At 46.1% G+C, this 25,218-nt stretch overlaps 2 protein-coding genes across 19 annotated transcripts in view; one reads left to right on the top strand and one right to left on the bottom strand.

Annotated features, from left to right (window-relative positions):
* CCDC83 (coiled-coil domain containing 83) overlaps nucleotides 1-7,490 on the bottom strand; it is a 104,384-nt gene extending 96,894 nt beyond the window's left edge. The window contains exon 1 of one of the 3 annotated variants that reach the window (XM_033948932.1): nucleotides 7,287-7,490. The gene's annotated coding sequence lies outside the window, so the exon portion shown is untranslated. Of the gene's footprint in view, nucleotides 1-7,156 lie in introns of all 3 variants that reach the window. The other 2 variants (XM_033948934.1, XM_033948933.1) reach the window with 2 other exon arrangements.
* The window catches only part of SYTL2 (synaptotagmin like 2), a 259,334-nt gene continuing 241,564 nt past the window's right edge, over nucleotides 7,449-25,218 (top strand). For 14 of the 16 annotated variants that reach the window (XM_033948916.1, XM_033948909.1, XM_033948922.1 and 11 more), the window contains exons 1-2: nucleotides 7,449-7,584; nucleotides 8,956-9,171. The gene's annotated coding sequence lies outside the window, so the exon portion shown is untranslated. Of the gene's footprint in view, nucleotides 7,585-7,666; nucleotides 7,796-8,955; nucleotides 9,172-24,487; nucleotides 24,573-25,218 lie in introns of those variants that run through there. The other 2 variants (XM_033948905.1, XM_033948906.1) reach the window with 2 other exon arrangements.

The following is a 25,218-nucleotide window of genomic DNA, read 5'->3' as shown; positions in this document are numbered from 1 at the left end:
ATATTTTAGTCTCTGCATATCTTATGGCCCTTTAACTCCCACGGACCTCCATTACAGCTTGGCTCTGACGGACCCTATGCTTGGAAGGGAATAAAAGGGAGGATCCGTGATGTAAAACATAAGGTGTTCAATGATGGGGAGAAAAGTGTGCTTTCTCCTGGTCTTGAACCCAGCTCATCGGGGTCCCAGTCAGCTGCCCTAACCCCTAGGCTACAAGCCTAGCTTTACCAGTTGCAAAAATTTTCAATCTTTTAGTTTCTGCATTGGTTATGGCCCTTTAACTCCCACGGACCTCCATTACAGCTTGGCTTTGACGGACCCTAATGCTGGGAAGGGAATAAAAGGGAGGATCCGTGATTAAAAAGCCCGAAAGCTTGTCTCGACGGGCGGCTCTAATGCGGAGCTGGGAGGCCCGCGGAGCCGTCCGTCGGGAAAATGTTAGGAAGGGGGGTTAGGCAGGCAGGGAAGCTAAATTGAAGGGAGGAGGTCTTTCCTGCCGTGGGAGGGACCTCCTAAAGGGTCGAGTCGGGGCAGCAGGGTAGGGTGGGGAGGGGGTATATAAGCAGGGATCTCGGAGGACCGTAACGGTTTCCGGTCCTCCGAGGCTGCTTTTGTCGGGGTCGGCTGTTCGCGGAGTCCTGCGGCCTGCCACGTGGCCGGTTTCGTTTTCGGGTGACCGGACGGCGGAGGGTGTCGGCGGCAAGTGTCGGGTCGGGAGGATGGCGCGTGCACCCACCTCCGATGCTGCTGATCCCGCGGAGCTGTCCCTGTTAGCTGGAGACTCGCTGGATGAAGAGGACCGGGAGCCGGTGAGTGCCTCTGCTGGGGAGGGGGCCGATCTTTACCTCCTCGGCGCTCGCATTCGGTTGCTCGAACGGCGATAGCGCTGGAGGTAGGGGGGGAGGTGCTGTCTGCTCTTGGCTGCGCGGGGTCGGCCCGCAGGGGCAGAAGCAGGTGGGAGGGGTAGAGACGTTCCTCGAGCAGGCTGTGTGCCTGTGGAGCCTTCAGCAGCTGCTCCTGATGGAGCTGGGAGGGCTTCTGCTGCTGGGAGTGTGCCTTCTATTGAAGTGCCTGTAGCAGCTCCGGGTGGTTCAAGGGGGGTCTGGGCTGGGTTCGGGCCTGGCCAGCAGGGTGGACCGGCGTATTCCTCTGGGGTGAGGGGTGAGGTTGGGGTGGATACCCCCATGCTTCCCTCCACGTCCGGGTTGGGTCGTGGGTCACCAGTGACCTCTTGGTGGCCACCGTGGGCGTTTGGACCTTGGGGTTTTCCTTGGGGATCCGGCCCCTGGGCTATGGGTCCTCCTCCGTTCCCTGGAGCGGTTCCATCGCCGTCTTTGGGCCCTGGCGCCTCTTTTGTGGGCGGGACTCGAAGGTTGGAAGGGGGGGGAGATCAGCTGGTGGGGGCTTGGCCCCCAGGGTTAACTTCTCCTCATACTGTGCAGGTTGCTGGCCCCTGTGTGGATTTTTTCCCCCAGGATCCCGCCGCTGGACTTGAGTGCTTCATGGAGCCTTGTTCTGCCGGAGTTTCGACCGGAGGTCAGATGGAAGCCCCGCGGACCGGAGTTGAGGAGCCAGTGCTGGCGAGCCAGAGCCCTGTTATGGTGGTTGCTTCGGAGGGCACCACTCCTGGAGCGGCAGGTGCAGGATGCGGACCTGGAAGAGTCAGGAACACGGGGAACATGGCATTCGAGGCTGGGGTTGGGGACCAGGGGGGGAAGCGGAAAGAGAAGAAGAAGGGTAGGAGGGGCCGTAGGAGTAGGGCTTCTTCTTCGTCCTCTTCGTCTTCTTTAACCTCCTCTTCCTCTTCGACATCGTCTTCCTCGGCAGGGTCACCTCGGCGGGGGTTGGGTGAGAAGCCAGCGCAGGAGGGGGATAATCAGGGGGCTCCGGCTCTCGTAGCGCTGTCGGAACTGTGGGAGAAGGTTCCGTGGTCTCTCCGTCGTAAGATCCGGAAGTGTACGTGTGTTGACGTTTTTCGGCTTCTGGAGGGCAGAGTGCGTGGGCGGAAGAAGAAGAGTAAGAAGGAGGGGGGAAGCAAAAGGTGGGCTTGGTGTCGCGCAATGTCGTGAATTGGACACGTGCATTTTTGAGGTTGGCAAGTGTCTGGGGGCGGGAGCGCCCTCAGGACTACGGCCTTTTGCTGGCCTATGCTGATTCCATTCTTGATGCTTATCAGCGGTTCGGCGGGTGGTCGTGGCTCAACTATGATGAAGCGTTCCGCGACAAGATGGAGGAAAACCGGCACATGTCCTGGGGTACGCAGGACATCAATCTGTGGCTCACTCACATGTCGAAACCTGCGGGGTTGGGATTGAGTGCGTCAGGGAAGCCGGGGTCTCAAGTCTCTGGGGGTTAGTTCCTTTTGTCCCATTGGGGGCCCGAGGGCTGTGAGGGGTCCTGGCCTTTGCTGGCAGTTCAATAAATCTTCCTGTTCCTTTACGGACTGTCGTTTCCGTCACGCCTGCTCCTTGTGCGGGCAAGGGCACTCAGTGCTCAAGTGCCCCAAGAAGGGAGCTGGGCCACCTCCCACCCTGGCTAAGTGAGGTCGGGGTGCAGGGGTTACCCACCCCGGTCCGGGTGGGTGCCATGAGGCCTTGGTTGGACCTCTACAGTGACGTGCAGGCCACTGCGACGCTTGTCTGGGGATTTAGTGAGGGTTTTGTTATTCCATATTCACTTCCTTTGGCTAATGTGCAGGCGTCCAACGCTTCTTCGGTGTCTCAGTTGCGGGTGGAGGTGCGATGTAAGTTGTGTGAAGAACTTGATCAGACGCGAATTGAGGGGCCCTTTCAGGAGCGCCCGTTCCCTGTGATGGTATTGTCCTCTCTGGCGATTATCCCTAAGAAAGAGCCGGGCAAATATCGCCTGATCCATAATTTGTCCAGGCCCGTTGGGCGCTCGGTGAATGATGGTATTCCTCGCGATCTTTGCTCTGTCCGCTATGCCTCCTTCAACAGTGCCTTACATCTCATTCGACAGGCGGGCGGTTGTGCTTTGCTGGCTAAAGTGGATATCAAGTCGGCCTTTAGGTTATTGCCGGTTCATCCGTCTTCGTATCCTCTGCTGGGGTTTCGGTTCGAGGGTGCCTTTTACTTTGATCGCTGTCTGCCGATGGGTTGTTCCGTCTCTTGCGCATTTTTGAGTTGTTCAGCTCCTTTCTGCATTGGGTTACTGTTCGTCGAGCGGGGAGGGTGTTGGTGGTTCACTATCTGGATGATTTTCTTTTCATTGGTGGGGCGGGTTCTGGTGATTGTAGTCTGTTGAAATCTACTTTCGAAGCCATGGCTGCTGAATTTGGGGTGCCGTTGTCTGCTGATAAATCTGAGGGGCCCACTACTTGTCTCACTTTCTTGGGGATCGAGATTGACTCAGTGGCTATGGTGACTCGGCTCCCGTCGGGTAAAGTGTGACAGTTGTTAGCTTTGATTTCGCTTGTTCGGGACACCCATAAACCTACTCTGAGGGTGGTTCAATCTTTGTTGGGGTCCCTTAACTTTACCTGTCGGGTACTGCCTATGGGCCGTGCCTTTTCTCGTCGTCTGGCGGTTGCAACGTCGGTAATACGTGATCGTAGACACTTCGTACGGATTACAGCGGGGATTCGAGCGGATTTGCATATGTGGTCTTTATTCTTATCCCAGTTTAACGGGTCGCTCCCGATTCAGCTTCCCATGTCCTATGCTCCTCCGGCGACGATCGGTCCGCTCGACTCTCCAGCGGCGCCATCCGCAGCAGCCACCGTGTGTGGACCCCGCTGTCCGGACATCGCAGACAAGATTCCTCCGCCAGTAGCGCCATCCGCAGCAACCACGCGACCAAGGCCACTCCGCCCGAGCTCCGCTGTCCGAACTCCTCCGGAACTCCGCACTTCCTCCGGGGGAAAGGTGGCCACGGCCTCTCGTCTCACCGAAGAACCAGCGAAGGCCTGTGAAGAAAAATCCGAACAAGGACCAGACAACTGCACAGCAGCAGCAGGATGAACCCCATAGGGACCCCCAGAACCTCCAACTCCCCCGAGGGCCCACCAATCCGCAGGACCACCACCGCGACCAGCCCCACCACCCCAAACGGATACATGTTCAGACAGGCCAGCACCCCCCAGTGGCCAGGGCACAGGACTCCAACCCGCACCCCAGGACCCCGAAGTCCAGGGAGGCCAGAAGTGAGAATGAACAGGGGGCAGGAAGACGCTCTGAGGTGGAGCAGAGACACTCACACCCAAACCTCCAACAGGAGCTCCAAGACCCCCACCCTCCACCAACCCCGAAGCCGCCGGTACCCTAAACTGGACAACGCCCTCTGCTAACCCAGCAACCGCACCCCTGCCAAGGAAATGGTTACTAGTCTGAGGGAAGGCACAGTCCTGAACCACTGGTGCTGCTTGCAGCACAGCCGGCTGGCTCAATATGGCAGCACGTGGCTCAGGCCCAGCCATACCCGGCACCTGCCCCGCGGTCGGCAATACACGCCCCGACGCTGCCACAGCACCACCCTGACCAGAACCACCGGACCCAACCCCCCTACGGGACCTCCCACCGGACCTCGCGACTTCCACGCTACCTCCTCCCGCCTCCAACGCGATCGATTCCCGGGCGACCGCACGAGGACGCCTTGGCGGCAGGGAATGCTCCCGGTCTGGCGCAGTACTCACCAGCTCCTCCTCCTCGTCGAAGGAGCTACCGGCCGCGAAGGAGAGCTCGGCCACACCGCCACCGGTTCCCGAACCCAACTCCATGCTGCTAAAGCCGCTTCGGAGGACCAGGAACGCCCTTAGTCCTCCGAAGCCCGACTTATAAACCCTCCCCCCTCCCGAGGCCCTCCGCAGCCGCGACTACCCAATGGCAGGTCTTCCCATCAGCGGGAAGACCTGCCGACCAATCTCCTGCCTCCTGCTCCCCCCAGCATCCCCGCGTCTCTGACGGGCTACCACGCGGGCCTCCCAGCTCCGCGTTAGGTACGCCCGTCGAGACGAGCTCTCGGGCTGCCTATAACCAATGCAGAGACTAAAAGATTGAAAATTTTTACAACTGTTAAAGCTAGGCTTCTAGCCTAGGGGTTAGGGCAACTGACTGGGACTCTGATGAGCTGGTTTCAAGACCAGGGAAAGCACACTTTTCTCCCCAGCATGAAAATATGTTTTATATCACGGATCCTCCCTTTTATTCCCTTCCCAGCATTAGGGTCTGTCAAAGCCAAGCTGTGATGGAGGTCCGTGGGAGTTAAAGGGCCATAAGATATGCAGAGACTAAAAGATTGAAATTTTTTTGCAACTGCTAAAGCTAGGCTTCTAGCCTAGGGGTTAGGGTAGCTGACTGGGACCCTGATGAGCTGGGTTCAAGACCGGGGAAAGCACACTTTTCTCCCCAGCATTGAACACCTTATGTTTTACATCATGGATCCTCCCTTTTATTCCCTTCCCAGCATTAGGGTCCCTCAGAGCCAAGCTGTAATGGAGGTCCGTGGGAGTTAAAGGGCCATAACCAATGCAGAAACTAAAAGATTGAAAATTTTTGCAACTGGTAAAGCTAGGCTTGTAGTCTAGGGGTTAGGGCAGCTGATTGGCAAACTGCTGAGCTGGGTTCAAGACCGGGAAATCACACTTTTCTCCCCAGCATTGAAAAACTTATGTTTTACATCACGGATCCTCCCTTTTATTCCCTTCCAAGCATTAGGGTCTGTCAGAGCCAAGCTGTAATGGAAGTCCGTGGGAGTTAAAGGGCCATAACCAATGCAGAAACTAAAAGATTGAAAATTTTTGCAACTGGTAAAGCTAGGCTTGTAGTCTAGGGGTTAGGGCAGCTGATTGGCAAACTGCTGAGCTGGGTTCAAGACCGGGAAATCACACTTTTCTCCCCAGCATTGAAAAACTTATGTTTTACATCACGGATCCTCCCTTTTATTCCCTTCCAAGCATTAGGGTCTGTCAGAGCCAAGCTGTAATGGAAGTCCGTGGGAGTTAAAGGGCCATAACCAATGCAGAAACTAAAAGATTGAAAATTTTTGCAACTGGTAAAGCTAGGCTTGTAGCCTAGGGGTTAGGGCAGCTGACTGGCACCCAGATGAGCTGGGTTCAAGACCAGGGAAAGCACACTTTTCTCCCCAGCATTGAAAATATGTTTTATATCACGGATCCTCCCTTTTATTCCCTTCCCAGCATTAGGGTCCGTCAGAGTCAAACTGTGATGGAGGTCCGTGAGAGTTAAAGGGCCATAACCAATGCAGAGACTAAAAGAGTGAAAATTTTTACAACTGTTAAAGCTAGGCTTGTAGCCTAGGGGTTAGGCCAGCTGATTGACAAACTGATGAGCTGGGTTCAAGACCGGGGAAAGCACACTTTTTTCCCCAGCATTGAACACGTTTTACATCACAGATCCTCCCTTTTATTCCCTTCTCATCATTAGGGTCTGTCAGAGTCAAACTGTAATGGAGGTCCGTGGGAGTTAAAGGGCCATAAGATATGCAGAGACTAAAAGATTGAAATTTTTTTGCAACTGCTAAAGCTAGGCTTCTAGCCTAGGGGTTAGGGCAACTGACTGGGACCCTGATGAGCTGGGTTCAAGACCAGGGAAAGCACACTTTTCTGCAATTTTATTGAGAATAGGTAAAAGAATAAGAAATGAGTGGGCTTCTGGTTTTGGTTTTGCTTAGACAAATTAGCAAATGGATCCTGACAGGTGCAGGAGTGAGAGACTGATAACCTCTACAGAAAATATAAGTTATAAAACGTACAATTTTACAAGCTAAGAACATAGTGTAGAGGTTAGTGCAGCTGTTTATGAGACTAATGATACGGGTTCAAGTCCAAGATGAGGGAAGAAATATTAAACTTCCTTGCTGGCATCTCAGTAGCAGCTATAGTGGTGGAAAAGGCGGCCCTGCAATCATGAAATTTGAAACCGCAGTTGTTAACGAATGACGGAAAAATTTTTAAGGCTGTGCGGGTTTAGATCCGCGAGGTCCGTAAGGTCCGCGTTTTACCCCTTCCCGCAAATTCACTTTGGAGTTACCCCTTCATAAACAATGGTACACTGCAGCTTCCATCCACTTTCCAAAGCACCCTCCAACCCTAGCAAAATCACACAGAAACTTCAACCCCACTCCCAGAATGCTCATAATGATTGAAAAACACACACTAGAACTCAATTCAGACACTCACACACCACAAGGCTCCCATACTTAAGAGAGACCAGCACAGAGATGCAGACCGTCCCGTAGATACCCATAACCACCGGGCACTGTTCGCAGCATATTTAACCTCCAGTTTCACGACTACTTTTTGCTCGCACCTCCTTTCCAAGTCGCAAAGTTCCAGACCCGAGGGCTCCCTAATGCTACCGGGACTTCAGGACCGAAAACCAGTAATTTCTGCTGATTAGGCAGCCAGTCTCCTCCTCTCTCTGGTACTTAGGACGACGACGGCGGCGGCGGTAGAAACGGCGCGTTCTTCGTATCCCAGGCAACTACGCCCGCGTACGGCGCGAGCCTCCCTGCTCTGAGGCGCGCGAGAGGCCGTCTCCTGCCGACTCGACGGCCCCTCAGCCGAGAGGAGGGTGCGCGCGAGAGGGGGCAGGGTCAGGATCACGCGTATGTATCTATAGTAACGGTTAACTTTTTTATTGTTTTTTTTTTCTTGGTGACGCTCAGAAAGGCCTAGCCAGGGCATAATGGGGTGTTTATTATGAGGCTGACTTAAACTGAAGCTCACTTTTCAAATATCTTCAAGACGTTTTATGGCACTCGTTTTTGAATAATATACTAGTTAAACTGAAGGGAACAGGCTTGCAGTCACTAAAATGTAAGAGTCTTTGATTTCCGTAGAACCTCGGGAACAGGCTAAGCATAAACTTGGGAGTTCTACTTGTCCGAGTCCACCAAGAAAATCAAAACGACAAATTCAGCCAAGCAATAGGGTAAAAAAAAAAAAAGATTGAATTAGCCTGGTTTGGGGTTTAAAAAAAAAAAAAAATGACATGTAGTTATGTGGTAACGCCAAAGTAACCCCACATTTAGGGGGAGGTCAGAACAGTGGTCTCAAACACGCGGCCCGGGAGCCACATGCGGCCCGCCAGGTACTATTTTGAGGCCCTTGGTATGTTTATCATAATCACAAAAGTAAAATAAAACAGTTTCCTGATCATATGTCTCTTTAGCTATAAATGACAATATTATTATTAAAACATAGCCAAAAGGAAAGATTTATAAACTATAAAGAGTTTTACCTCATGCAAAATTGTAATTTCTTTAATAAGACATTAACTATTTATTTCTGAGGCCCTCCAAGTACCTACAAATCCAAAATGTGGCCCTGCAAAGGGTTTGAGTTTGAGACCACTGATCTAGAATAGTGTGAAAGTGTACTTCAAACCATGTTGCTACATTGTCTCCCAGGCTAGCTGCAGAGGTTCTGCCCGAATGATTCCCTAGACTTGGGCAGGACTAAATTGGTGGACAACGAGGAAGTGGAATTGTGGAGCTGAGGGAGGTGGCAAGTGGTACGGACCAGGAGCAGCAGGAAAAAAGGGGCTGGATTAGGAGGTACATGGCCTCTTCTTTGTTTCTAATCCAGGCTGCCTGGAAGAGAGAGGATGGAGCCCCCCCAAAAAATCATATTGTACGCTGGAGTTTGAAAAGAAGCAGTGGAACTAAGTTGCAAGTTGTTCCCCCAGAAATGAAGCTCTGGGCGTGTAAGGTGTAGTCCTGGGTAGTGGAATGGGATGGGACACCAGGGTCATGACCCAATCAATATTTTGCCCATCACAGCAGAAGCCACCAGAGAGCTTGTGATGCCAGTAGATGTGATGTTTCTATTGCAGTTTTGAGCTGATCTATGATATGTAGCACCTTTAGCTGCTTGCTTTGTAATGTGTTTTTGTTTTGTGTTCTGCTTACAAGTTTTTGTGGTGGCAGGAGGTTTATTTTATTTTTTTTTTTTTTATCCACCTCTTCTGTATAAAGGTGAAAGAAAGGAGAATTCAGAGAGGACAGTCAGTGCTTGGGGATTCTGGAGGAGAGAACTGAAGGAGTTAAGGATGCCACCCAGGTATCTACCAAGGAAAAAGAATTGCTGAAGTAGAGGACACACCCACAGGAGTTCACTAAGGAGTCTTTACAGGAGAATAAATCTTCACAAATTTCACTGAAAGGAGAGCAGCATTCTAATCTAAATCTCAGGTATGGAGAGAGAATTTTCCCAAATATAGGATTTTCTCATTCCCACCTTAAGAGACCTCTGCAATGCATTCCACAAAAAAATGTTAAGCCATATGCAAAAGCATCAGGGCTGGCAGGCAAGTCCATACATGGAATTTAATTATGCACCACAGAAATACAGGTCAGTTAACAAAATCCAAGTATTCCCATTCTGTATGGAGGCACATCTGGGTCAGAGACTTTGAAATAAGTCTTGGAATATATTACACAAATTAATTATATTTATAGTCTATATTAGACAATAAATTGGTTTCCAACCTGCAAATGCTGTATGGGAGACTGAGCTTTGTATGGGGTCTTGGAGAGACCCATTGGGACCGATGAGTGTGCTGGGGAGGGAAGGGTAAGAAGATAAGAAGAATGGAGGAAAGTATGAGGGTTTGCTATTTCATGCTGAGAAAAAGAGCAGGCAGCAAATGTAAAAGCTGTTTAGGAGAGCACATGAACAACAAGTACTAACGCAGTACCAGAAAAGATAGAGAGAGAGACAGAGTGCATGCATATATGTACAGTATATATGTGACTGAAGAGGGAGAATATATGCATGAGTGTTTGCATGCATGTATTGTGACAGGAATTCTGATAAGGACATCTGGACTCTGTTGCCTTTCCCTTAAAATTATACCTATAATTTTGCCTGTTAATCCATTTTGTGCAGATGTACCAAGATTAGCATAATGACCAGTTCTGAGCAACATAGGCAGTTTGAAATTTCAAATGTTTGTCTTCACATGCACTCCATATGTTCTGAAAGTAGTGCAAGCCTGCAAATTTGTTTCTCCTGAAATAGGGGGTTCAGTGATTCATAAGAGCCTATCCATTAAAAAAGCTTCAACAAGTATGTTAAAAGGGGTTAATACATGCCTTAGGTAACACTGGTGTACCAAAGTTCCTCATGTGGCATTCAACCCCTCAACACTAAGGCAATCATGTTAATTTTTAAAGCAGCTTTGTGTGTTATTTATTTAAACAATTACTTTATTAATCACTAGTGTTTAAGCCCATTAGATTAACGGGTGCTAGATGACCGCCTCTCCTTCTTTTGAACCTGGGCAGGGGCAGAGGCATAGCCGGGGCGGGAGGGAGTGACGGTAGGAGAGCAATTTCAAAGCCTCGGCAGCGGCGGCTCCTTGACCAATCCGCGCTTACAACGTCCCCACACTCGCGGTCTGGCTGGCTCCCCCACCAAAGCCCTTCGCAGCGGCAGCCCCTCCCGCATCCGTCCCCGCGTCCCAAGCCTCTCCGAAGGCCGTCTCCCACGAAAATGGTGCCCCTCTGTCCAAAGCCGAGGCGGCAGCCTCCCTCAAGACACATTTCAAATCTGACATATTGTAATCACAAAACAGAAAATAAAATTATTTTTCTTACCTTTTGTTGTCTGGTCATTATTCATACCATGTAGGGGTCCCAGGCTATGGTTGGCTTTTGATAACTCGCTTGCCAGGGCCCCTTCTTTCTTCTTCCCTCCCTCCATCCCTGCAGCTGAAGACAGGCACCTCCCCCCAGTGGTCTGAGACAGGAGGGAGCAGTTAGGAGAGGGTCTGAGGGCAAAGAGGGGCTCAACAGCGCACAACCACCTTTCCTTCCCTCCCTCCATCAGGTGCAGTGAATCCACCAATGTTAAAAAGAGCCGCGTCGAAATCGGAGGCCTGCCACTGCCGTAGCACTTTCCCCTCTGCCTTGGTCCCGCCCCTTCTATGACATATGGGACCGCGGCAGAGGGAACGTGTTACGGTGGCGGCAGGGCTCCAATTTCAAAGCAGCTCCTTTTAACATAGGCGGAGCTGAACTGTACCTGATGGAGGAAGGGAAGGAACGGTGGGGCAAATTTCGGCAACGGCAGGAATTGTTTGGCGGGCCAAGCACCGTGAAACTTTGTTTCTTTAGGCAGCCCCGGTTGTTTACTTGGATTCAATGTGAGCCGGGTGAGGAAGGCCGCCGCAGCCTCGCGGCTAGGTAAGGGGACAACAATGGCACTTATGCTCAAGCCCCCGCCACAGCTCCTCTCTCGATCCTGGTGCGGTTCGAGAGAGGAGTCATGGTGGCGGCTTGAGCATAAGCGCGATTGTTGTCCCCCCTACCTAGCCACAAGGCTGCGGCGGCCTTCCTCACCCGGCTCTCAAGGCTGGCGGCCGGCGATCCGTAATGCTAACATTGAATCCAAGTAAACAACCGGGGCTGCCTAAAGAAACATGGTAATCATATTCTGTCCTGAAAGCCTCCGCCGTAGCTCCTCTCTCGATCCTGCTGCAGTTCGAGAGAGGAGCCGTGGCGGCAGCTTGAGCATAGTGCACAGTGAGAGCCAGGGGCGCGCATGTGCAGTCGTGTATCCGCGACGGATCAGGGAACATGACTTTTGAGTGCGCATGCGCGGCCTAGCATTTTATTATATTAGATTATTCAGCTATTTCATGTAGATACTTAAGAGGCAGTGGAGTCCTCAGTTCAGTCCAGTCAAGACAAGAAAGACAGGCAAGATAAGTAGAAGCTCATGAAGAACCAGGGATAAGATTTAAGGTCTTAAAAGCTAGGCTAATAGGTAGAGTTTTAGTGTGAGTAGGGAACATTTTGAATATGATATAATGAAATTGAATTTTAACTAAACAATCTGTATGTGATAAGTGGGATAGGTGGGATTCTGTGCAAAGCCAGCAAACCTAACATTTCCATTTCCTTTATGTTTGTTCCTCTGCCTCCAGACAGATTTTCTAGGACATTAGGCTGCCCGTTGGTATAAAATAATATCTGAATTCCTGAATAAAAAGCCAAAAAATAGTCTTAGGGACATTTGGAGCATTGAGATAAAGCAGCATATTTCTGCATCTCAATGGCCACAAATTTGGACTTGGAGGATGAGATGTTCAGCATCTGTGAGACAAACATGGCTTTTTTTTTGTTACATAGAAGTTTCTGGACTCCTGTTCATTTACAAAAATTAGATAATTCTAAATCTAATAGATACTGGCACTGTCATCTTGATGTAGGGACACTTGATCATCTGCTGTTCTATTGTCCTTTGATACTTAACTTTTGGAAGTCAATATGGGGACAGATTAATACCATACTGGAGGCATCAATTCCATTCACGTATGAGGTAGTTATATGCGGAACATTATTGCATATTAAGCCCCCCATGGACCGCTATAAATGCCGGCTTTTCCTTATTATGACCGGGATAGCCATGTAAATAATTACTCGCAATTGGAAGAATTGGGATCACCTCAGTTTTCCTTTTGGTGGGCGAGCTTATGTTTAACTTATAAATATGAGAAAATGAATGCTGACATGCTGGGTCATAATAAGATATTCAGATTAGTTTGAGGGTCCACTGACGTCTTTTGTAGATTTGCTATAGTTGTCCTTTATCTTTATTTTCCGTTGTTTTTTCACCCACACATCCAGGGGTGGGTGGGTGGGAGAGGGAAGGGGTATAACTTTTGTTTTGGTATTATTCCTGATGGTAATGATGGATGGGGGAGGGAATTTTTATCTTTTGTATAGATACTGATTGATTATAAGTACTTGGTTGATTATCATTATTTGTATATAAATTGTATTGCACTTCTTGTTGGCATTAAAAACTAAATAAAGTAAAAAAAAATAAAAATTGATATACAGCTGTAACATACCCACAGTTCACAGCAGTCTATAATATGTTTAAATCATTTTTATTAAACACCATAAACAGCATTAAACAACACATCAAGAGTCAGATTTACAAGCATAAACCACATCCAATCCCCCTTCCCCCCACCCACCCACCCCCCTACCCCCCACCCACCCCAGGCAGCAGCAGCGGCAACCAATGCAGAGGAAAAGAGTAGCAATAAACAGAAAACAAATAAGGAACAAACTAAGGATCCCAAATTTTCTTCTGAACATAAGGAGTGAAGGTAAGACTAAATGATTGCCAACATTGACAAAACAAGCGTCCTGCTATAGAAGACAGATCTACAATATCTTTGCGTTCTAGCAACAATTGATGTAACATTAATGCTCTCCACTGGGGAATGGTTGGAGGTTGTGAGGAGAGCCATTGTAGCAGGATACATTTCCGGCCCAGCAATATAGTTTTTCACAGCAGTCTATAATATAAAAAAAAATTGGATAAAACAATGTTAAAAGAAATATAGGACAGACCTAACTAAAGCAAAAAAAATTACAATTCCATCTTACTGTCAGCAGGTCAAATCTTGATAACGCCAAGAAAGGTCAGCAGATATGATCATTTTGAAGAATATCACTTTCAAAGGCCAAACTAAAAAAAACATGTTTTATAAGCCTTTAAATTCTGTTCCAAGCAAATATAACTAGGAAGCTGGTTCCATAAACTAGGCACTAGGTAAAAAAAAATGCTTTAGAATGGGTAAATTCCCACTTAGTCCCTTTGACTGATGGTATTATAAACCTATTATCTTGTAATGATCTTAATGTTCGAATTGGAGAATAAGGAATAGTTAAAGAATTTAAATAAGTTGGTGGTTGTAAATGGAATGATTCATGTGTCAAAATTAAAAATTTGAATTGAATCATAAATAGTATAGGTAACTAATGATGATGTAACTTGAAAACTAAAAATTAGAGCAGCAATGAGCAGACTTAACAAACTTAGGCCCCCTTTTATCAAGCTGTGGTAGAACATTTTAGCGCTGGCTGGCGAGGTAAATCCTCTGATACTCATTAAATTCCTATGAACGTTGGAGCATTTACCTCGCCGTCTAGTGCTAAAACGCTCTACCGCGGCTTGATAAAAGGGGGCCTCTAGTTTTTTTTTTTAAATTTCTTTATTCATTTTATAATTCACAACAAGTGTACAGCCAAATATTAAACAATATATAAGACAATAACACTTGAAAATCCACCATATTATACAACAGAAAAATAAATATCTCCCACCCCCCATCCACATCCATATTCATCAAAAGAAAAACCACAGGAATATATTGTCTTATCATTCATATGTAATATTAATAAAAATCCAACCCTCCCCCCTCCCCATTCCATATGCAAAAATTAAAATTGTGGCCTCTAGTTCTTATATGTAAAATTCCCAGCTGAGTTGGACTACAACATATCAGTTGAGATTTCTACAGCATTTATTTATAGGGAGTATGGAGGATGCATGAAAGTATGAGTCATGGTTTGCTGGGTGCTCTCTGGCAGAAATTTTGAATGAAATAAGATGAGAATGAACAGTAAAAATTATAGGGGGAAGAAGAGGTAGAGAGGCTTGCTGATTTCATAAGGCTAGTTATTATGTAGCTGAACATCCCCTCCTTTGTAGTATTTATACTACTCAGGAATGTTACAGAAATTAAGGCTTATGGGTTTTCAATTTTGTTTTTGGTGGGGGTAGGCTGGGAGGGAGTGAAATACTTATAGTTATTTCCTATTATTATATACATGCCATATTTACCTTTCAGTCTTGTCATTTTGAGCCATTTTTTAGTTGGAGACAAAAAAAAAAAAAAAGGTATGCAGGCTTACTTTCTATAAGAAATATAACAATGAAGTCTGATTGACAAATATCCTAAGTGTTGCTCTTTGGAAAAGTGAAGTCTGTGGCTCAACAAGTGCTACTGCATTCTCTGTAGGAGTCCACTCCTAGAACACAAATATTTGCTAAAGGTTAACAATGCCTCAGCTATGTAAGGAGAGGACTATTCATGCAGTCATTTGATGAGAAGACAGCTTTCTGTGGCCAAGTACTTAAACACCTGTGCTCTCTGATCCCTCAGTGATTTTCCTGTGAAGTCCATACTCTTCATCAAACATAACTGACTAGTGAACCTTTACAGTAGATTCCCAGTTATCTGACACTCATGGGGATTGGTGGATGCAGGATAAGTATAGTTTCTAGTTGCTTGAAGTTATTTAAAAAAAATAGGCATAACTTCTGTCGCTGCTGCCCTTTCATTCCAAACTCCTGTCCCAATGCCACTGTCGCTGCAACCCAACACTGCAACCCCCTCCACCCTCAAGGCCTTCGTTGCTGCTCTCCTCCCTCTGTGATGCTGTCCACCTCAGCTTACCGTGTGCCAGTGCTGAAACAGCCTGCTGCCAAAGTTTAAGCTGGGCCACTGCGGGGCCTTGAGCATCTGCACATGCTCAAGGCCTTCAGCTCTCGCCCTCTCCGAGAATCTCAGGATTAAATGAACATTATTAACTAAACTACTTCTGGATAAGGTACATTTTATGAGCCTGAAGTATTGCAGATATTTATGTATTAGTTCAACAGCTCTGTGGATAAATGGAGGACTTACAGTTCTGCAATGTAGCACATGAACATAATATGACAAATTTTTTTTGAATGGGTTAGGTTATTTCTGAGTTGAGAAATATTTTAAGCTTTAGTTTTGCTTATATTGGCCCAGTTTTTATTTCCTTTTTAAACTTTTTTGTATCTATAATGCTTATTTCTGTTACATAAACATAGGAATCTGTACATTAGGTGATCAATCCATGCTCGCAAACTGCTTGCAGAAGGGTATCAATCGCATCTTTCAGCTCATCCTCCTTTTTACCAGTGGAATATTATTATTAGTAAATCTTTTTATTACTACTACTACTACTATTTATTATTTCTAAAGCGCTGAAAGGCATACGCAATGCTGTATATTTTAACTTACAATAGACAGTCCCTAATCAGAAGAGCTAATTTAGACAGGACATTTCAGGGTTGGGGAGATTATGAGGAAATGAGGCAGTGGGTATAGGTATCTGACAGCAGTGAGTGGGAGTTAAGAGTTGAAAACAGATTTTAAAAACTGGGCTTTTAGCATGGATTTGAATACTGCTAGAGATAGATGAACAAACCAACCACAAGAAACAGTTCACACTTTATAGTATAACTAGTGTTTTAGCCCGTTACATTAACGGGTGCTAAAGTAGATGTCTGTCTGTCTGTTTTGTTTTTTTTAATTTGTCTCTCTCTCCTTGGACACTGTCATTCTTTCTGTCTGTGTCTTTCCCTGGCCCCCTGTCTGTCTATCTTTATTTCTAACTCTATCCTCTTCCCTCAATCCTGCATGTGGCCTTTTTTCTTTCTCCTCCCCACTTCCTTCCAACGTCTGCTCCCCCTGTCCTCCACACTTCCATTCAGTGTGTCTCCCTCTCCCTATCCCTTCCATCTACTGTTCAGCCTCTGTCTTGCCCCTCTCTTCTCTTTCCATCCAGTGTCCGCCCTCTCTCTCTCTGTTCCATATGGCCTCTCTCCATCTCCTCCTTCATTTTGCCTTGGTCTGGCATACCTTCCTCCTTCCCTCCAAGCATTCTCTCCCCTTCAGCTCCCTTTCCTCATTTAACTACTTCATTGGTCAGCAGCAGCATTCACAATTCATTGCTGTTGCTGGCTTCAGGTCTTTCTCTCTGGCCGGTCCTGTCTTCATGAAAACAGGAAGTAGGCAGGACCGGCCAGAGAGGAAGGCCTGAAGCCAGCAACAGCAGCGAATTGTAAATGCTGCTGTTGCCTGAAGCACCCGAGGCAGACGCTTCTCTCCCAGCGAGATGACTTTAATATCAAACCTCCCTCCAGCGTTGGCAGGCGCAGCACGCTAAACAGGCTTTCTTCTGCCTTTGAGTTCCTCTGTCGCGTCATTGATGATGTCATCAGTGACGCAGCAGTGGAACTCAACTGCAGGAGAAAGCCCGAAGCAGCCTGTTTAGCGTGCTGCGGCTGCCAACGCTGGAGGGAGGTTTGTGCCGGTATGTGCAGAACCGGTATGTCCCTCCCCCTCCAGTAGTGTGCAGCACTTTGCGCGGCGCATCCTCTCATGATCCTGGGTCGGCCACACGCTTGTGCTGGGGACTCGTACAGTCCAGTCCTTCCGGCGAGTGTAGGGAAGTGCTGGGGATTCGCGCATGCGCACTCATGCGACCACGGAACTACAGATCATGGAAGCACACAAATAGGAGTGCGCATGCGCGAGTTAGCCTTTTATTATATAGGATGAACACAAACCCATGAGGGACATTACTCTTAGTACCCCCATGGCAATGATATTTCAAACCCCCTTCCCCAGCAGGAAGCCTTCCCCCCCCCTGAAATTCCTTCCTGCCTTTTCCTTTCTCAGGTTCCAGCTTTCTCAGTTCCCACTTTCATTCCAACTACAGTTCTCTCTCCCTCTAAATCCCACCCTTCTCTCACTTGTACCCTGAATCCCCTCCTTGGTCCCCATAGTCTGGTATCTCTCTCTCCTTCTCTCCACTGGTTAAGAATCTCTTCCTCCCTTCTCATCCCCTTTCTGGTCTTGGTCACTCTTTCTCTCTCTACCATCCCCTCCATCCCAACTTGTGAGTCCAGCATCCATGTCCCCTCACCCTACCCACCACATCTAGTGCTTGCATCCTGAATCCCTTCCCTACTCCCCATGGTCGGGCATCTCTCTATGGTCAAGCGTCCTTCTTATCCCCTTTCCTGGGTTGGGTCTCCTTCACACCCCCTTCCCCCTCTACTTATGGGTTCAGCATCCATGTCCCCTCCCTTGTCCTCCTCACCCCGCAGGTCATCCATCTCTCTCTCTTCCCACCACCCTTGTAGTGCAGCATCCCTGTCCCCTCCTCTCCTCCCCTACTTGCAGACTAGGATCCATCTCCCCCCCCCCACCATGGGCCTTGTATCCATGTTCATTCCTTCTCCTCCCCCCCAAATTGTGGTCTAGCATCCATGTCCCCTTCCCCTCACGGGTCTGTTCTCTCTCCCTCTGACCAACCCCTCTCATGAGACCAGACATACCTGCAGGCCTCCCAGAGCAGCAGCAGCAGTGGCAGCCGGCCAGCAGAGGCAGCACTGTAACTGGGCTGTTTATGACTGGCCCTGTCAGGACTTTCCCTCTGCCATGTGATGCAGCAGAGGGAAGTGCCCTGGTGAGGCCGGCTGCAAGCAGCCTGTTCACATTGCTGCCTCTGCCGGCCAGCTGCCACCACTGCTGCTTCCTTGGGAGGCCTGCAGATATGTCTGACCTCGCGAGGGGGGAAGGGGGGATTGGTTGGAGGGAGAGAGGCCAGACCCACGTGGGGGGTGGAGGGGACAGGGGCAAAATGGATGGTTTGCACATTCTGCACAGATGGGAAATTCTGTGCAAATTCTGTGCTGCACAGTTACACAGAATTTTGTCAGGAGAAATTGGTGAAGGAGGAGGTGCTGAAATATGTTATTGACACCCTTCTGCAAGCAGTTTACGAGCATAGATTGATCACCCGACATACAGACTTCTATATATATTAACAGAAAAAAGATTATCCAGGTAAGAACCTAATATTCCAACCAAATAAAACACTTGTACAAAAATTAATAATTGATATAGAGAAAAGGAGATTACATATTAATTTCCATATTACACAAATATTTTACCAAACTAAAGTCTACATTTATGGGGTTCTCCAAATTCAAAAATAATAGGAAAATATAACAGTTTAAATCTGAAAAAGCAGCTGAATGTGAGCCTTTAAAGGGAACTGTGACCTCTGGCTTGAAAAATGATTTGCTAGTTATGACAGGGGTTGCCATTCAACATATAACCAATAATTGGAAAAATTACAAGAATCTTAATTATACATTCTGGTGGAATTCGTTATGCCATATTTTTAAGATGGAAAGAGCAATAGCGGTACAAAAAGAGACATATAATAATTTTGCAAAGATATGGGGGCCATTGGAAAAATATTGTGATGAATAGGCATCAATTATTTTCTTTTCCTTTTCTTTTCTTTCTTAGTGCTATTTAGCACACTCAAGAGGGAGGGTGGATTGGGTGTGTAATTCAATAAGATATGTTGTATAAACTAGTATATTTTATTTTGTTGAGAATGTGATGAAGGGTGGGTGGGTGGGGATCTTACACTATTTAGTTTTTATGTGTTAGATATTACAGTGCTATATTGGAATTACTTTATGATATATTTTTTGTGCACTTGTTGATTTGATTTAAAAAAGAATAAAGATTTATAAAAAAAAAGAAAAATGATTTGCCCCCAAAGTATCAGATGCTCTTTCTATCTCTGTTGAACCTCTAGTGGGCTCCTTGCAGAGGTCTGCCCTTCTGAACCAAAGCACTGCACTTAAGAATCCATGGTACCTCCAGGAGGCAAGGAATAGGGCTCTGAGGAGAAACCCTCACCTTGCCGTTCCTTTTGACCATACTGAGGTTATGAATATTCAACAGGAAAGGGAGCATCTTAGAGAGCTCAACATGCAGCAGCCATCTTGGAAATCCCTTTTTCTTTTCCTTTTTTAAATGTTATTTTTCAATTATCTGACCTATCACCAAAATATCATGTATGATTTTGTAATATTTGGCAAGCTTGGAAGTCTCCATTTGTTAAGCCAAGAACAATGATATGTAGTACAGAGATTAAATCATGCTTAAGAAAGGAGGTGCCTTTCATTTTGGACTGAGAACATTGCTGTGCTCTAAGAATGTTGGCACTGAAGTTGCAGAACTATATCTAGGATGTGTACAGAGGAGTTCCGCTCACAGCCCAGTCAAATCTTATTCTATAAGTGTAAATATTTACTAAACAAGGAAAGGTTGTACTTATTAATACACAGTATGACAAATTTTCACATGGCTGTTGGCTGTGCCTCTTTCCCGTCATTACCTTGAGACCACCACAGTGTTTTTTTACACTCTATTACCAATAGTCCTCAAACATTGTATTAATGTGAATATTAAAAAAAAAAAAAAAAAATTTCTCAGGTGTGCAATACCTCAGGGTGTGTAGCTTGTTTGAATTTGCACTGTGTGCTAGGAGCTGTTTTCCTTGCTGCAAATTTGCTTTCAATAAAACTAGGTTATTTCTACAACTTTTAATGTGTTTTCACTTGGCCACACAGAATATGCTACTTTCAAGTTTTTCAAGTTTATTTACAATTTGATTAATTGCCTATTCCAAATTCTAAGCGATGTACAAATCAGCAAAATAAATAGTTAAAATATACATAAAATAAACATACAAAACTAACAAAGGGACTAAGTTTGCAAAACATAATAAAAAAACTCATTTACGAACACAATGAAACAATAGGTAAGGCAAGGAAAGAAATACAATCTAAGTAATGTAGGAGTCAACAATTAGAGGTTAAACAGAACAGGAAGGGAAAGACAAAACTGAATAGAAGGTTTAAAAATAAACTGAAGAGCAATAGGCAATTCATTTAAATATTGAATGCATCTTTAAAGAGAAAACTCTTAAGTTTGCTCTTAAACTTTTCCAAGTTCTTTTCCTCTCTTAAGTAAAATGAAAGTGAATTCCAAGTCTGAGGCGCCGTAATAGTAAAGATAAATTGCCATCGAGTATTGATAATTTTAAGTGAAGGAATGACCAATAAATGTTGGTCATTTGATCTCAATAATCTAGAAGAATTATATGGTATCAATGCTTTATAAATAAAAGCTGGAGTTTTAAATAAGAGAGATTTGAATATAAGCAAACATAATTTGTATAGAATATGATGAGACACTGGAAGCCAATGAGCTTTTTGAAGTAAAGGTGTCGCATGATCAAACTTCTTTGCTTTCATAATTACTTTAATGGAAGCATTCTGGATTATCTGCAATTGCCTAATTTCCTTTGAGCCATACCAATATAGTTGATGTAGAATGTGATGAAAGAAGGTTTATTTTTGCTACACATTTTATTTTCAATTGCAATATAAGAATAGCCTTACTGGGTCAGACCAATGGTCCACTAAGCTCAGTAGCCCATTCTCACGATGGCCAATCCAGGTCACTAGTACCTGGCCAAAACCCAAGGAGTAGCAGCATTCCATGCTACAGATCCAGGGAAGCAGTGGCTTCCCTCATGTCTTTCTCAATAATAGACTATGGACTTTTCCTCCAGGAAATTGTCCAAACCTTTCTTAAAACCATCTACACTATCCACTCTTACCACCACTTCTGACAATGCATTCCAGAGCTTAATTATTCTCTGGGTTTAAAAGTATTTCCCTGTAGCTTCATTGAGTGTCTCCTAAGCCTTGTAATTTTTGATGGAGTGAAAAATCGACCCACTTGTACCCGTTCTACTCCACTCAGGATTTTGTTGACTTCAATCATATTTCCCCTCAGTAGTCTCTTTTCCAAGCTGAAGAACCCCAACCTTTTTAGTATTTCCTCCTACGAGAGGAGTTTCATCCCCTTTATCATCTTGGTCGCTCTTCTTTGAACCTTTTCTAGTGCCGCTGTATCTTTTCTGAGATAAGGAGACCAGAATTAAACTCAATACTCCAGGTGAGGTCACACCATAGAGCAATACAGAGGCATTATAACATTCTTAGTCTTGTTAACCATCCCTTTTTTAATAATTCCTATCATCCTGGTTGCTTTTTTGGCCGCTTCCGCACAATGGGTGGGAACTTCTTGTATTGTCTATGATGACACCCAGATCCTTTTCTTAGGCGCTAACTCCCAAAGTGGACCCTAGCATCTGGTAACTGTGATTTGGGTTATTCTTCCCAATATGCTTCACTTTGCATTTGTCCACATTAAATTTCATCTGCCACTTGGATGCCCAGGCTGCCAATTTCCTAAGGTCTGCCTGCAATTTTTCACAATCTGCATGCATTTTAACAACTTTGAACAGTTTAGTGCAAGGGGTATCAAACTCTGACCCACGGGCCAAATTTGACCTGCAGGGTAACTAAATTTGGCCCACAAGTGAATACCCTAATTTGGCCCATGAGAGAATACTCTGTTGCTTGCTCTCTTTACTCAGCGGTGATGGAGGGAAGCAACCGGGTCAGAAACAGGAAAGGACCAGCCACGAGACAGCGAAGAGAAGCGCGCAAGAGGGCGAGGGTGAAGGGGATGGGGAAATGGAGGCTCAGGAAGAGCGCCCCTGAAGCTGTACCTCCAGAGATGCAGTTAGCATGTGACTCGCTCTGACAGCTCTCATTACATCCTTAGATTCCAATACCGACAGGGGTTGTTCATCAATACCTTCGGCGGCAGCAGCAGCAGCAACGGCGGTGTTTGGGAGGCAGAGGCAGCACTTTGAACAGGCTTCTCCTGGCCTGCTCCGCTGAAGCCTTTCCTCTGCCACGTTACTGATGTCGCGGGAAGAGGGCACACTGGCAGTCAGGCAGTTCATGCTACTGCTGTTGCAGAAGGCATGTTCCTGTGTTCTCCCTCCTAAAAAATCCCCAAATCCACATTTTTTTTTGGGGGGGGGGGAAGTTAGTTTAATTAATAATTTATAGGCGCAAAAATCATGACAGTGGCCATCATGGATTTTTAGTGAAAAAGGATCCCTGCATTTCCAAAACCGCAGTTTTTGTTCCAAACTTCTTGGGATGGAGTCTTTGGGCTCTTCTACCCCAAATTCAGAAAGCTTTTAACAAAGTTCTTCATGAGAGGCTCCTGAGAAAATTAAAGAGTCATGGGATAGATGGCAAAGTTCAGTTGTGCATTGGGAATTGGTTATCAGATAGAAAACGGAGGGAAGGGTTAAATGGTCATTTTTCTCAATGGAGGAGAGTAAACAATGGAGTGCCACAAGGATCTCTACTGGGACCAGTGCTATTTATCTTATTTATAAATGATCTGGAAATTGGAACGATGAGTGAGGTGATTAAATTTGCAGATGACACTAAACCAGGGGTGTCAAACTCAATCACATAAGGGCCGAAATCTAAAACATAGGCTAAGTTGCAGGCCAAATTTTTTATTAAGATACTTAGGTGTCCTTTTATTAAGGTATACTAACCAATTTAGCACGTGCTAAATGTGCACCTTAATAAAAAAAGACTCCTTAGTAGAAGTATAGGGTTACAACCTCTCCAACCCCACGCCAGCTCTGTGATGTAAACAAAATAAATAAAACACTTTTTCTCTCTCTTTCAGGTTCTAGTTCACACTTACTGTCTTAATACCAGCTCTGGCAGGATACACATTTCAAATCTGACATATTGTAATCTCAAAACAGCAAATAAAATGATTTTTTTTCTACCTTTTGTTGTCTGTTAACTTGCTCACCAGGGTCTCCTGCCCAATTGATGTTTTCTTCTTTCTCCATGCTCACCATCCATCTTCCATCTCTGTACCTTCCCTTCTACTGCCATATCCAACATTTCTTTCCCATTGTCTCTCTTTCTCTCCCTGCTTTGTGCCCTGGGCCAAACCTCTCTATTCTCCTCCATGCAGCATTTCTTCCTTCCTCCTTTCCATCATCATGTGCAGCGTTTCTTTCTCCCCATGCATCTCTCCCTGCGTCCAACATTTCTCTCTCTTCTCCATGCATATCTCTCTCCCCTCCACCAAATGCAAGATTTCTCCCTCACCCCTTTCTACTTCTTTGTTGCATCTCTCCATCTCCTCCACCTGATGTTCAATAATTCTTCCTTTCACCTCTCGACCCCAATGTGCAGCAGCCTTCCATCCATCCCTCCCTCCCATCCCCCTGTTCAGCAGCAGCCTTCCATCCCTCCTATCCCCCCTGTGCAGCACTTCCTGATTGACGACCCCCCCCTCAATGAGACATCAACTTTTGTTGTGGATATCTGGTAACCCTAGGTTGGGAGTTGGAAAGAGAGAGAAAAAGAAGCACCTATAGAAGAGGGGGTTTGGAAGGAGAGAGAGGAAAGCATTAAAAAGTTTCAGAAGATGGGGGGGGGGACGACGACAAAGGAAATAGGTGGAGTGTGTGTGGGGTTGTGGGTGGAATGTGGGCTGGGTCGCGTGTCCTTTTTTTTTGTCTTCACAAATATGGTAACCTACACCTATAGTACACCAGTTTGTACTAAAGCAGTAGTTTTCAAATCCAGCTGTGATGTGCAAGCAGGTCTAGTGTTCAGGATATCCACCATGAAGCTGTAAGAACCAGATTAATTTGCATATTTCCATTAGTATAAAACATCAACCCTGTGCAGGGCCCATGAAGACTGAGATTCAGACTGATCGAGAATAAAGACACAAAGGTCTCATTTCTGCCACTTCCTGTTCATTGGGGTTACTTACAGATAAGTGACAACTAGTCTGATAGGAAGGAGCTGAATGTTCACAGGCAAGCGTTAGAAAAAAAGTTTGTATAGCTTGCTGCAGTTACATCACACTCCAGCACTAATGTCCTTCCTTGCATCAAAATCCCCTTCCATCTCCTTGCAGCAGCAGCATTAAGAGTGAGTACAAAGTATTTTTCTCCAGGCCTGGGCTAAGTCTAAGGAAGTGACAGACAAGTGACTAATGAGAGAGCCAAGACGCAGGAGGCTGCCATTCACAGAGCCCCAGGGGATGAACACCTCCCTCATTGGTGCAGGCTTTCCGGGGACCGCCCCTCTCTGCTGGAATGGAACTTTCTGTCTCTTTAACCCTGCTCAGTTGCGAGCACCGAGGCAGGAGTAAGGAGTGAGAGAGCAGTGAGAAGAGGTATAGTAATTCCTTTATTTGTATATCCTGTTTCATGCTAAAATAGGGTCTGTGGGTTATTACTCTGGAATGCTTTTACTAAGGAACTTGTAGAAGTTTGATGTTGGAAAGTTTCAGAGGTGTAACAGAAAAGCTTGGATACAGGGAGCTGCCATTTCCAAAGAATCTTTGCATGATCAGGATCAAAGCATAAGCTTACAAAACAGCTGAAATGGGCAGTGGTAAAATTATTTTGTAGGGGAGATGCAAGGTCTAATATTTTCAGAATATGAGATGCATGAATACAACCTAATATGTGCGATTGCTACAGTGTTAAGCAGAGAAAAAGTGACTCGTTTTCTTCAGGTGTATTTGCGGAGACAGAGGACTAGCTTGGTAGAGAGCGACAGCCAGCCTGAGAGAGTTGTCAGAAAGGTGTTTTACCTTGGGACGAGTTATGTCTTGTCTGTTATTGAAGTATTTCACCAAAAATCTTAATGTTTATAATAGACTGGAATTTCAGGTTTTGTTGTTCGTTTTTTTAAAATGAATTTTTCTCTCTTTATTAATATCTGGATGAATCATGGGTAGCAGAGCACCTTCTTGGTGGGAGGGGGGCAGGAAACCATTCAGTGCAGGCAAATATTAATGGACCATAGCTTTGTGA

Source organism: Geotrypetes seraphini, chromosome 6 (assembly GCF_902459505.1).
Source record: "Geotrypetes seraphini chromosome 6, aGeoSer1.1, whole genome shotgun sequence".
NCBI lineage: Eukaryota > Metazoa > Chordata > Amphibia > Gymnophiona > Dermophiidae > Geotrypetes > Geotrypetes seraphini.
Note: the sequence above shows the minus strand (reverse complement) of the source record. Positions and strands in the feature narration are given on the sequence as shown.